The sequence below is a fragment of the Triturus cristatus genome, chromosome 4_1 (assembly GCF_964204655.1).
Source record: "Triturus cristatus chromosome 4_1, aTriCri1.1, whole genome shotgun sequence".
Taxonomy (NCBI): domain Eukaryota; kingdom Metazoa; phylum Chordata; class Amphibia; order Caudata; family Salamandridae; genus Triturus; species Triturus cristatus.
This window is the reverse complement of record NC_140585.1, coordinates 880,089,848-880,103,042: the sequence shown is the minus strand read 5'-3', so window position 1 is coordinate 880,103,042 and position 13,195 is coordinate 880,089,848. Positions and strand designations below refer to the sequence as shown.

The 13,195-nt window shown below is 45.9% G+C and overlaps 1 protein-coding gene across 1 annotated transcript in view; it reads right to left on the bottom strand.

Moving 5' to 3' along the window:
* The window catches only part of LOC146855701 (uncharacterized), a 294,948-nt gene extending 282,738 nt beyond the window's left edge, over window positions 1–12,210 (bottom strand). Inside the window, exon 1 of the mRNA XM_085650637.1 lies at window positions 12,089–12,210. The gene's annotated coding sequence lies outside the window, so the exon portion shown is untranslated. The remainder of the gene's footprint in view (window positions 1–12,088) is intronic.
* Window positions 12,211–13,195: the final 985 nt, after the last annotated feature.

Genomic DNA, 13,195 nt, shown 5'->3' with positions numbered 1-13,195 from the left:
ATGTGGCAGACATACATGCCCTTAGGGCATGTATGTGTGCCACATGTGCACACATGGCCGAATCAGGGGTGCAACAGGGTGTCAATGTGACACCCTGCCACCCTTGCATGTGTTCCCCCCATTACCGAATTGGTATTTACCGATTCGGTAATGAGGCATACCTTCCCATCAATGGGAAGGTATGCCTCATTACCGAATCGGTAAATACCGATTCGGTAATTACCGAATTTTACCGATTCGGTAATATTTACCGACTCATTACCTACATAGCATTTACCACTTCATAAATACCGAATCGGTATGATTCGGTATTTATGAAGTGGTAAATGCAAGCCCACCTACATAAGGCCCCGTGTCTCTTAATGGAAACATGGTGTAGGAGACACTGCTTAATATCAGATTTAGACAAGGCATCTGCCCCATGATGATCCACAATAATGTTAAGGTTGAAGATCTCCTGAAAGTTATCGATAACATACTTCAGCCATGGGATCCTTGTATAGTAGTCCAAAGTAAGACAATCAGAAATGATAGCTCTACACAAAGAGGTCTCTTCTTTGGACCAAATGGAGCGCCATAGGATCAATGGTCTAAGGAGAATCAAATCAGAAAGGTGGGGAATGCCCAATTCATTATGCACTAAGGCATTAGAGACAGAGCTTGGCAGGCACAAGAGTTTCTTCAGAAATGTATTCTCCTCGACCTGAAGAGATCCTGCCGGGGCATAGCCCCAAATACCGGCTCCATACAAGGCAATTGAAACACACCGTGATTGGAAAATTTTCAGCATGTCATTTACCCGCCTATCTCCCAATTTAGTTGCCATAGTAAAAATTCCATATGCGCTCCTGGCCATTTTAGACCGTACATTCTTATGTTCAACTGCCCAAGTATTTTTATTTGAGAAAGTAACCCCCAAATACGAAAAGTTGTCAACAGCCTGGACCTTTTGGCCCTCTATAAAAAAGGGGGGCTGTTTCTTTCCAAGCCTACGACCATATTCCATAACATAAGTTTTGGATTTGTTTAAAACTAACTTTCTGCTTTTAATAAATTGCATAAAACCATCCAGCAGTTGTTGAAGACCATATGGTGTACGTGAAATTAAAACCGCGTCATCCGCGTAAAGTAACACAGGGACATATTCATTATTGATTTTGGGAGCATCCACTGCCAAAGATTTAAGAAAGGAATCGATTTCATTAATAAAAAGTATAAAAAGCAATGGGGCAAGCACACATCCCTGGCGTATTCCATGCCCGATCTTAAACATGGGAGTACATTCACCTTGCGGTCCATAACGGACACATGCTCTCAGTTTGGTATAAAGGCGTGCTAAAAAGAAGACGATACCCTCCGGGGCCCCCATTTCTAACAATTTTGCCCAGAGAATGCCGTGATCCACCAGATCAAAGGCACTACTTAGATCCGCAAAGCAGAGGTAAATAGTGCCGTTCTTAGCCAGGGTATATTTACCAATGAGCAGTTCCAAATTTAGACACTGCTCAATTGTACCGCGACCCTTCCTAAAGCCAAACTGGCTCTCGGCTAAAATACCATTTTCCTCCGCCCATTCCTCCAGGTTCACCAAGAGCACTCGGCTCATAACTTTTACAGAAGAATCCAGCAGGGAAATTGGTCGGTAATTCTTGGCTTCCCCACGGTTGCCTTTCTTAAAAATAGGGATTAGGATGGATTCTTCCCAGGTCGAGGGCATCTCGTTGATGACAGCAGCATTAAAAATATTAGTAAGCAAAGGCCCCCATATTTCTGGGATCAATTTATACACGTCAATTGGTACCCCATCCGGGCCTTGAGCTTTTCCTCCTTTACTGTCCCGTATACAATCTAAAACCTCTGGTACCGTAAAATTTAATGGAATATGCGGCCATCTATTCCCTGAAATATCAGGTGCATCATCAGCCTGGAAAATTTTAGAAAAATGCGAAACCCACTCTGCCTGCATAACGTTGGAAGTTAATTCCGGAATTTTGTCATCTTTAAGAAATGGGGAATTGACAGTTTTCCAGAACAGGGAACAATTGTTCAGTTCAGCTGCCTTAGTCAAGTTGTCCCATGCCTCCTGCCGGAGTTCCAATTTCCTACGTTTGAGTGTTTCTTTGTATCTGGCTCTTAGATCTACGACCAGATCCTTATCTCTAGGTTTGACTGATAGGGCAGATTTCAACTCCCTCAAGGCCAAAGTGCAGTTTGGATTAAACCAACCCCGCGGTCGATCCTCCTTATATTTACAGGTACTTGTGAGCTTTAAGTTGATGGCCGCATTAATACTAATAAAATGCTCAATGGAGCCAAGAGTACCTAAATTATCTATTAGGATCGCAATAATATCTTCTAGGCAACTGGATATAATAAAATTAGACGTGATATCAGCCTTATCTCCCTTCCATCTGAGTCTTGTGCCATTAGGGCGCACAGCTTCAATATTATTAACAGTATGGTCCGGGATACGGGCACCATCATTTCCCCATAACATAGCCATTACTACCAGGCAGTTATGGTCACTGAGTTGAATATCTATTACTTTAGGTGCCGTAATCCAGGCCTCAAGACCCGGGGAAATACAGATAAAATCTATTACTGAATTTGTTCCTCGGCCTGTAAAGGTAGGACAAATCTCCCCCTTTGTATTTTTCTCATTGGCCATGATACACATGTTATATGAGGCAAGGAAGCTATTTAGGGCATCTCCATAGCGGTTGTGTTGAAAATGAAGAGTCCCATCCTCATGACCGTCCACCATCCCGCAGACGTTGACCTCTGGGAAAGGACAGGTAGTAATATTGAAATCCCCTGCCAAAAACAGGTCAAAGCATTCATTAATATCCTTAAGAAAGTCCTCCAGTGCCTTCAATAGATCTATAACCGGTTGATCCCTAGAATCATTAAAAAGGTTGTTATAAAAATTAATTAAAAGAATGTTCCTGCCTCCACTTATATGCAGCCATAAAATCTGGGAATGGACCCCGACTTGAATATATCTAGTAACCAACAAGAACCACTGAGATCAAGACAAGTAGGCCCCCCTTCGCTCTTCCCGATATCGAACCAGTAGCGGGTAGCTGGTATGAATTGAATCCACTATAGCCTTTGAAATCAGTGCACCAAGTTTCCTGTAAACAGATTATGTCAAAAAGATCTAAAAATTCCGACCAACCCAGACTATCTGATTTTGATCGAATTCCAGCAATATTCCAGCTTGCAATATAACAACAGAAAAACCATGGATACCAGACCCCAAATTAGTACAGTTACTGCCCAGTTGGGAGGTGACAATGTTGGGGGTCTCTTTATCTAACATAGGGTAACCAACTGAATCTACCTCCATACCCAGAGGCATACAGTCTATGGTTGACCCATAAGTTTCCTCCTCCGACCCAGGCAGACATACATTAAGGCTAGTATCCAACAGGACTTGGATCCCCGAGATTTACGGGGGTTCCGTACCCACCTCTAATCGAGATTCCGGACAGACTACAGGGACGCCCGTCTTGTCCATTAACATGGGATCTTCTGTTGGTCCTAGGACCGCACCCACCTCCTGTCAGTCATTTTGGTCCAAACCACTCAGGCATTGGAAACGGTTAGCAGTATCTACCTGGAAGCTGTTTACCAAGCTAAACACCCCTTCTCTCCTCTGTCTCCCTCCCCCATGATGCACTGAAGAGTGCTCTAAATGCTGACTGTAGAAAAAGCCAAGAGGGCGGAGTGTAATCCCCTGGTCAGTACTGGGGCGGGACGTGGCTCGAATCAGAGCTGTCGTAGCAAGGTGTGGGGAACTAAAATTAATAATTACACAGTCCCCGGGGATGTTTTTAGGGGACATTCCGATCCAATTGGTTCTGGTGGTAGCCAAAATCTGATCCGCCATGGCCACGGGAAAGCCACATTCACGGTTAAGCCATGCCACGGACTTATTTTTGAGGGAATCATGTGATTCCACAGAGCGGTAGGACCCGTCCTCTTTAATAGGTGGTACATTGGTCAATACTGCCACATAAGGTGCGCAATCAGGTGGCAGATTTGGTTGGGAGAGGCCACAGTTGTTAAACTTCCCCCTTCCGGATGTCCTAGTCGTATTCCCCAGGGCATAGGTAGTTACATTTAGAGGGGTACCCTTGGGGCAAGAAGGCATAGCTGGAATAGCAGTAGGAATGTTCCCAGAAACGGGTCGTGTTAAGTTACCAACAGGGCCCTGCCTACTCATAGGCTGTGGGGAAATAATAGTGCCTACACATGTCTGACCAATATTAGCTAAATCTTTAGAGGGTTGCGCGCATTTACCAATCAAGCCCGCAGTTCCACTTGCCCTAACGGGCGGTTGAGGGCTATTGTTGGAATATAATCCAGATTGCACCAAATCGCCCAGTCTGTTCACTTCCCTAGATACGGCCTCGAGTTTATCTAAAAGAGGTAAGATAATTTTATCTAACTTACTCTCAATCATATCAATTATCAATTCGAGCTGATCTGGAGCTAGTATCATGTGGGTGGTATTAACGTCATTATTTGAACAGATGTGCTCAGAGGAGCCTATGTTAGAAGCAGGGACAATATTCTTTTTACTTTTGCAGGTCCCTTTTTTAGGCAAAGCATGTCTATTAAGATGTGACCCTGATCTTAACACTCTATGTATTTTAGGGACCACTGGGGTCAAAACAACAGTATCATTAAGAGGCCTACTAATATCAGATACCTTTGAGGAGTCAGTATCAACCAGAGGAACCTGAGTTGACTCAAGAACACATGTATCCAACCTCGCTGGAGAGTCTATAGGAGCCAAAACTTGGCTATCATCAGAGGAGTGGATCTCAACAGGGACTAGTAGAGGCGTTGGCTCAGGTCCGTTATTGCTAGCCAAACCCAAAGATTGTCTACGTTCCTTGTTAATCTTGTCTACAACTTTAACTAAATAATTATCAAGTGTAGAGACAATAGGGCGAGGGGTCCCAGTTGACTTAGACATGTTGCCTTAAGATAAAATATTAAGGATAACGAAACAAAAAACTACCAATTAAAATAGCACTTACTATGAAATGAAATGGTTCCAACAATACAGACATTAAACATGGATTAAAAAGGAAGTCCTTACCATAGGTAAGACCCTTAAATGGAAACACTGATTAATAAGGATTCGATGTGACAGCAGGGCAAGAGATGACCAGTATTCTTGGAACCCCAGACTACAATGTGCAAAGGCCAACTACTCGCTACAAAAGCACAGTGTGTAGCATGCACAAGGCACGAACCTATTAAACGTTGTGCAACACAATAGAATCCGTAACGTGCATCAGGAGGACAATGGTCCCAATGTTTATAACAGTCACAGTACCTTACAACAGAGTCCGAACCATGGAAATATAAGGGGGGTGGCCCGGCCCGGCCTCCGTTAGCCCCGGACGGCCACAGACGGCCCGTCCTCTGCCCGGGCTCAGCCCGGCGTCGCCCGCGCGCGTCCCGCGACGCGGAGGGAGCCTCGCGTATTTCAGCGCCTCCGGGCGCGATGTCGGGCGGAAGTGCCCCGCTCAGGACCCTGGGAACTGTAGTCCTCTGCGGCCGACGATGTCAGGGCGGCGGCAGGGCCCACAGAGCGTGAGCAGCGCAGGAACAGTCCACGGGAGCTTCTCGATCCTCTCGCTGTCCCGGTGAGTATTTTTAGAATGATGATATTTTAGTCATTGTATGCATGTTTCCAAATGGGTTGAAGACTATCCTGCTAGTTGGAATAATAGTTTGACTGTGGCAAAATTGCTGTTACAGGAGCTGATTTTGAGATTCGTATTTCCGGCTTCTCCTAAGTCAGACCGTGGAACTCATTTTAACAATGACGTCCTAAAAAATATTATGCGCAGCACTACAGGTTGAGCAGAAGCTCCATTGCAGTTACAGACGAGGCTTCTGGGTTGGTTGAACAAGTTAATAGCACCTTGAAATCCAGACTGGCGAAAGAATGTGCTTCTACAACTTTATAGCGGCCAGATGCATTGCCTCTTGTGTTGATGAATTTGAGAAGGACTCCAGATTGGAGGACAGGGTTGTCGCCCCACAAAGTGATAATGGGACGTGTGATGAGGCTGCCAGGTGTTCCTGCTAATGCATTAATCAATATTACAGATGGCCTTATATTGGACTATTGCAAGGGCATCGCTGATGAGCTACATTCTGTCTCTCACCAGGTTGGAGTAGGTGCACTTGCGTTTCAACAGGAGCAGTGCCAAGACCTCAGTCCGAGGGACTGGGTAATAGTGAAGAAACACATGTGCAAAACGTATTTGGAACCTCGTTGGAAGGGACTTTTCCAGGTGATCCTAGTCACCAACACCGCGATCAAGGGCAGGGGTCTCCAGAACTGGGTATATGCAGCTCATGCTCACAGAGTTCCAAGTCTCCTTAATGATACAAAAGCGCCTGTTCCTGATGTACCGGTGGTAACAGTGAGACAGGGGGATCAGGTTAGCCAAGCTGTTGGGGACCAGCAAGCTTCTCTGGCAGCATTCTTTTGGTCTGAGGAGGGTCTGAGAGAGTCATCTGGAGGTTCTGAAGTGTCACAGCCAAGAGAGTTGACTATGAGAAGTACTAACCCCAACGAAGGGCTTAGTGCAGTAAGAAAGTGAGTTGTGCCTGGAGACCATTGCCCCAGAAGAGGTGAGATTCTGAGAAGCAGTCTGACCACAGGACGAGTACTACCAACAATTCCTGAAAGCTCTGAGCCATCAGATCAAAGTGACACAGATGATGAGCAAACATCCATGAGAAGATAAAAAAAAGTGAAGGTACCAAGTCAAAGGTACGCATCTCCTGGGTGGAATCATTTGGCTGCTAATGAGTGGGAACGGCAGTTCTACGAGTTTTATTCTAAACTTGAACTCTTTTCCCATGTTCTTACGATTTGAGCTGTTAGACGATGAACTATGCTTCTGCCTTAACAGTGGTAGAACTTCGTAACTCTGTAGCTGATTATGATTATAACCATCCAAAGAAAGCCTCTTTAAATGTTTGGCACTGTTATACAAGTTGTGATATTTTTAACTGAACTTCTGAAGAAGTTACTTGCGGAAATAAACTTTGAATCTTTAATAAAATAACCAAAGTAATCAATTATCTGTCTGAATCCCATACTTGGCCCTATTGGCTCTTCCATTTAAACTGTGATGTTTCCTAATGACTTAATGTGTTGTTGGGAGAATCATCAAGGTCTGACAGAACATCAGGTGTTACTTCTTTTGTTTTGTGTTGCTGTTGCAGAGCTTTTGGTCTGCATATTCCTATTTCAACTTAACTTCTTTAGGACGTTGGGTCTTCCTGTTGCTATCCTTTATTTCTACAGCATGGTTTTAAGGGTGGTCTACCTAAATTTGATCTCTAACTTGAGAGTTGGCTGTCAATTTATGGTCCTCGTTGGACAGCTAATGGGTTGTTTAGCTACCCTAAATTTCACCCCTCCTATCGGTAGAGAAAGGTCCGTCAGAGGATCATTGGCTCTGTGGTGAATGCGAGCGCAGTAGACTGTCTAATCGTAAAGGGCCCAGTACGGTCAGAACAGTAAAAGAGAGTAAGTGTATAATAAATATTTTTACCAAACAAAGTGGACCCTTTTGGACCAGCACAGCAGTTGCTTCATGACAGGCCTCTCTTTTGTGTGAAACCTCCCATTCCTGAAAGCAGCGCATTGGGAAACTATCAATCAGGTTTCACAGGGGCTGCAACACCGAAGCAGCTACTCTACAAGTTGTAGATGATGTACTACACATATTGGGCAAAGGCTAAGCCTGCATACTTATCCTCGTCACCAGACATGAATAGCCATGAGCAGCTCATCAACTTCTTAAACTTGTGCATGGACATACATAGTTTACAACTCAAACTGCTCACCGCCTTTCTGTGGGACTACACACAGGTCACAAAGAAGAACAATTCCAGATTACAACTAGACCCATTGGAGAGCATACCATAGGCTCAATCGTCTCTCATATGTTCATTTACATGGAGTTCTTTGCGACTTATTAATAAACATGGCCATCTGACTGCACCAATACACATATAATACACAAATATGTCTCAAAGTGGCACCATTACAAAACAAAGCTTCGTGTGACTGGTGCAAACTTAACACCAGGTGTCGCCCCATTATCTAAAGCTGACCTTAAGATTACACTCACCCCCACTCCAAACTCCCCATTCATAGCTGGTTAGACTTGATCTTTGCCTCAGGACTGCCGCCCAACGAGTGCCAAATAATAATGTCGCTGATGTTCAGTCTGAACAACACGCTGTACAGTGACTCATTCAAAAGAATGAGAGAGCTTAATTTCAACTTCAGACTTGAGGAGCAGAATAGTTCAAGACAGAGCATGAAATTTGTAAGGTGGCCCAGGCCCAAGTACTGTTGGAAATGGATTATAGCAATACCCTCTTGGCCATCTTTGCTTCATTAAAAGTGATAGAGCGTCCGGCTGCTCAGATGGTATCGGGTACGTGGAGCTACAACCAGATTACCCATGTCTATTCAACCAGCACTGGCTGCCACTAAAAATCCGGTTCCATGTCAAAACTGCCAACCTCCCCTATGAAACCATTCTTTTTAAGAGCAACGCTGAAACCTCCCGCCTTCTCTCGAGCTTCCCATGTTCTATAGGCAAGAAAGAGCTTCACTTAAGAGGGGTCCGGCTCACAATCGTTACACAACACAATGCCCGAGAAGATGCCACTGAAGCTGTCCTTTCATCACACCAGAAAGATAGAAAACTTTCCTGTTCAAGAACTATCTTACCCAAATACAACAAAGCAGCAATGGGACTCTATGGGCGCAAGGGGCACACCAGCACCGGTACACCGCTATAAGATAGAGACACAAAGTACAAGAGACAAAGAGAAACAATGTAAACAGCAGGAAAGGATGGGGTGAAAGGGAAGCAAATACACGAGGGTCCACAAGAAAAACAAATAAAGGGGCCAAAGGATGCATGGAGACCATGGGGCACAGGGACAAAGGATCACCGACCCTGGGTGTTGTCCTCACACTTTGTTTATTCCGAAGATACAGGTATGTGCATAATGTTAATGCTTTCTTAGAAGCCACGATGTCATCCTCTGCTCAGCCCAGAATCAACTGACCTGATTGCAAGAGTTAGAACATTACAGGCATGAAATATACAACTAATCACGGTTCCACGCAGGAAATCCACAGACACGTGACAGAACACAGCGCAAAACACTAGAACCCTTCATCCTCACAAAAGGAACCACGAAAAGAAAAGAAACACGAGCATTGGGAAAGCCAACAGGGCTCGCATTTTGGACCTATTGGGTTACTGATGCTGTTTTCCGATGCTGTGCAGCATCAGCAAAAAGGATTTTTAGCAATGATGTGCAGCATTTGCCAAAATAAAAAAACAAAAAAATGTTGAGATGACGTGACTGCTGATGGCATTTCATAGGCCTGATAACATATGTACACACGTACATCACCACACATGCACACCACTGTGACATAACGCAGGCGTCATTTATTTTAATTATTTACTGATCCAAGATGGATTTCCCCAAACAATAAAAAACAATTCCAAGCACGAAAGTGTGCTTTGTAAATTACAGCGGATCTGCAGTAATTAGCTTCTGCACCCTCCAAAAAATATAAATAAAACAGTAGGACAGCAGGGGAGGGGGGTAAAGGAGGAGCAGGTGGAGGTGCACACCGGGCATTGGGTGGGGGCAAGTGAGCAACTGAGGCACTTAAGGCTGTGCTAGGGGAGGGCCAAAAAATAATAAAATAGCCTGGGAGGAGTGGGGAAAGCAATGCATGAACCTGGGAGGAGGGATGAGGGAACATTACAAGGGGTGCTTGGGGGTAGGGAGGCAGCACACGAGGAATAGTAAAGACAGAAAACACATGCTCTCTGGTGGATTGCTGAAAGAAATAAAGTAGTTCCCTAAAAGTGAGCATGATTGGATGATGAAACGCATCATCCAATCAAATAGTGAATGAACAGCAAGCAAATACAAGTGGCAACAAATGGTAAGAAAAGGGCTGGACCAAGCCCACTATAAATTGATGGAATAGTCCACAGGAGGCTTTTTCTAACAGACAACTTTAGGTGAGACTTAAAAATCAGAGTAATATATAGGAAAAACAATGCAGAAGAACACAAGATAATACAGGGATACCGCGCTGAAGTGAGACAAGAGGATACAGGAGCACAAGAAGAGCCACTGCCATGCACCCTTACCCTGGTTTGAGCCGGAGCGGATATCCTGCGTTATAGGAAATCACAGAAAAGCATCATTTTCTATGTGGGTTATTGATGCCCCTGCAGGAACAACTTGCTACCAAAGTCTCATCCACAGGTGTTACGTACACCTATGGATGGCTTTGGGTTGAGGGCAATAGCACAGTGCAAAACTTCAACTACTTCTTGGATGCTTAGTAGTACAGGGACATATATTTAAATATACTGACCCTGGGACAAGAAGGGACTTCACAAAAGAATGGCATACATATTTATGGACATTTTTATTAAAAAGTAACGCAGCACAGCAAGTCCCCTTGCTGCGCTGCATTACAGGGAAAGGGCAGGAATGCACCGTATTTATCACAGTATGGCACATTCCTGTCCTTTTACCAGCGCTTGTGCACAACGGGCTGCCTAGCACCGACGCTGGTGCAAGGGTGCCTGCGTTGCATGCAGGATTATTTTTTTGCAGGAAGTCCCGGTCACCTTTTGGCCGTGCTCGTGGCCACGCCCCACTCCATGATTGGGCCATTTGAAACCAAACTTGCCTGGTCACTTGCTGACCTTTTGCTTTGGTGCGCTTTCACGCACTGATGCTGCCATACCCTTTGTTTGCCGCCCACGGGGGTAGGGAGTGGGGGATGGGGGGTATGCCACCGTCCCTCTAGTGTCAGCTGTGCCTCATGGTTCGCCGCTACTTGGCGCATTCCCAGGTCTGCTAGTAATGGTAAATCTGGGAATGCATCACGATCCATGGGAGTTACGTGAGAACACCCACCCAAGGAACGCCTTCCCGGGGCAGAGTAACACAGCGATTTGCGCTGCGTTGCGTTACTCCTGATTTATCAAGTCGCTCAGGGCCACGCAAAGTGGCCTTGCGTGGCTTGATAAATTGCATTTTGGGGTTGCATCGCGCATGCACCACGTTCTGTGGTGCAGAAGCGACACGACCTTCTTCATAAATACGGATCTTGGTGAGCGGTACAGAAGGGCACCATGATTTTTCACCTGCTGCACAGCCTCCAGGGTGCGCTGGTGAAAGATTTGCACTGCTTTGGGAATTCCCCCACCCCCACACTCTTTCCAGAATTTTAGACGCACAAGGAGAACCGGGGATTTAAAAGAAGTTGCTAATATTGGGTGAATGCTTTGTGTCCCGGCGGGCTAGCGAAGAACATTGCACTTTTCACCCTTGCTGCAGTCTCAGCAGAGAAGGCAAAGATTGAAAGAGCGTGGAGTCTGACTCCATCCATCTCAAGGCCGGTTCAGTGGGCGTCGCTGGTGTGGACGAAGTCCTGTTTCATAGTCCATCTTTCAAGGCAAAATTAACACAACTATCTAACCACGATCCATTTAGCAGCTTACGCTATTTACACAAAAAGCCAACCGGCCTCTTTGTTGTCACCTGCGTGAAAGTATGTGATGCTTAACAGCCCCGATATGAGCTCGGGATCCGAGCCATTAGTGCTGTGTGGTTTTACGAAATTGTCCCCTATGGGGAAACCAACATTCCTCTGAGACCGCAGTACTTAAAATACCTGCGTCACGGTGCACCTTCGAGTGACATCTCCAGGTATCGCTCACCAGAAGCATTTTATGAGCAACACTGCATGACTTAATGAGCCAGAAACAAGCATATCTCTGGGGAAATTCAACGCAGAGAGATAGCCAGGTGGGTCCAGTAGGTGCAGGATGGAGAGATCAGTCAGTCACGTTTCAACCAATAGCGGATTTAATTTCCTTGATAGTAACACCGTGATAAAGGGTCTGCTTGCGGTGGGCGCCATTTAAAATATCAATACATCTGGAGCAATGGCGCTGGAGGTGTCCGCTCTTACCTGTCCCAGAGGAGCGGCCGGCCTCGAAAAGTTAGTGCCGGGTGACAGGCTCCAGGCGTCCTGGTTCCAGGGGCACGCTGGGCGTCACGGACAGGCACAGCCCTGCCCCGAGAGGCATTACATCAGGAAGCCGGGACTGTTGTCGGGTGCCATGGTGCGGAGTGTTGGCACGACAGGTGCAAACGGAGGGCGAGGCTGGGGTGGGGTGCAAATAGTGGAGCAGGCGTTCTCAAGCGCAAGCCGCTCCATGACACCATGCCTGCGGTCTGCCTCCAGAGGGATGGTGTGGGGGCGCGGCACGGGGGCTACCGTGCTTGAAATAGAAAAATAGATTTGCAGGTATTCTGTGCCAGAGTACCTGCTTGTTTCTGGGAAGTGCCGGTACTCTCCACTTAAAAGCATTACGTCTCTCTTGAGAAGTGCCGGTACTCTCCAGCTCAAAATTAAAAAGTGCCGGTACTGAGTACCGGGCAGTACCGGTCCATTTAAAGCAACGGGGCCAGGGTGTTTATTCATTCATTCGTATGCAGCCGGATGAGGACAGCTATATGATGAGGAGATTGTGTCCCCCTGAAGGCACACACAGGAAGAATGCTTAGGATAATTTTATTTATTTAGGTAGCCGCCCGGACCACAATCAATCGTTTCCTCGTATTTTTATAGCAGGTGTTACATTGACGAGGAGCGACCCCAAACCAGCCTATGCCCAAAGGAGGAGCCATAAAGCCTGCCTCAGAGTTAGGTGGAAATAGAAAATCGAATGATTTCCTGAGGAAGTGCAAAGTTAGGAGGAGAATCCGCAGGTGGAATATCCTCTAAAGAACCCACCCAGGTATTCGTCTCAGGGTTCGGCACTTCTGCAAACATTGGGGGCTTTTCCATAACCAGCCAAATCGAAGCCCGGCCCTATATAAGGGATTGCCCTCTCGAAGCCCAGCCCTATATAAGGGATTGCCCTGTCGAAGCCAAGCACTATATAAAGCATTGCTCCCTCTCCACTAGATCAGATTAGAAATGAGAAGGAAGGTTTGTTTAAAAAAAAACATGGAATGACCTCGTTTTTATTTTTCACAGGGCCGTTTGGACATTGCTGTGTAAAGTCATTCG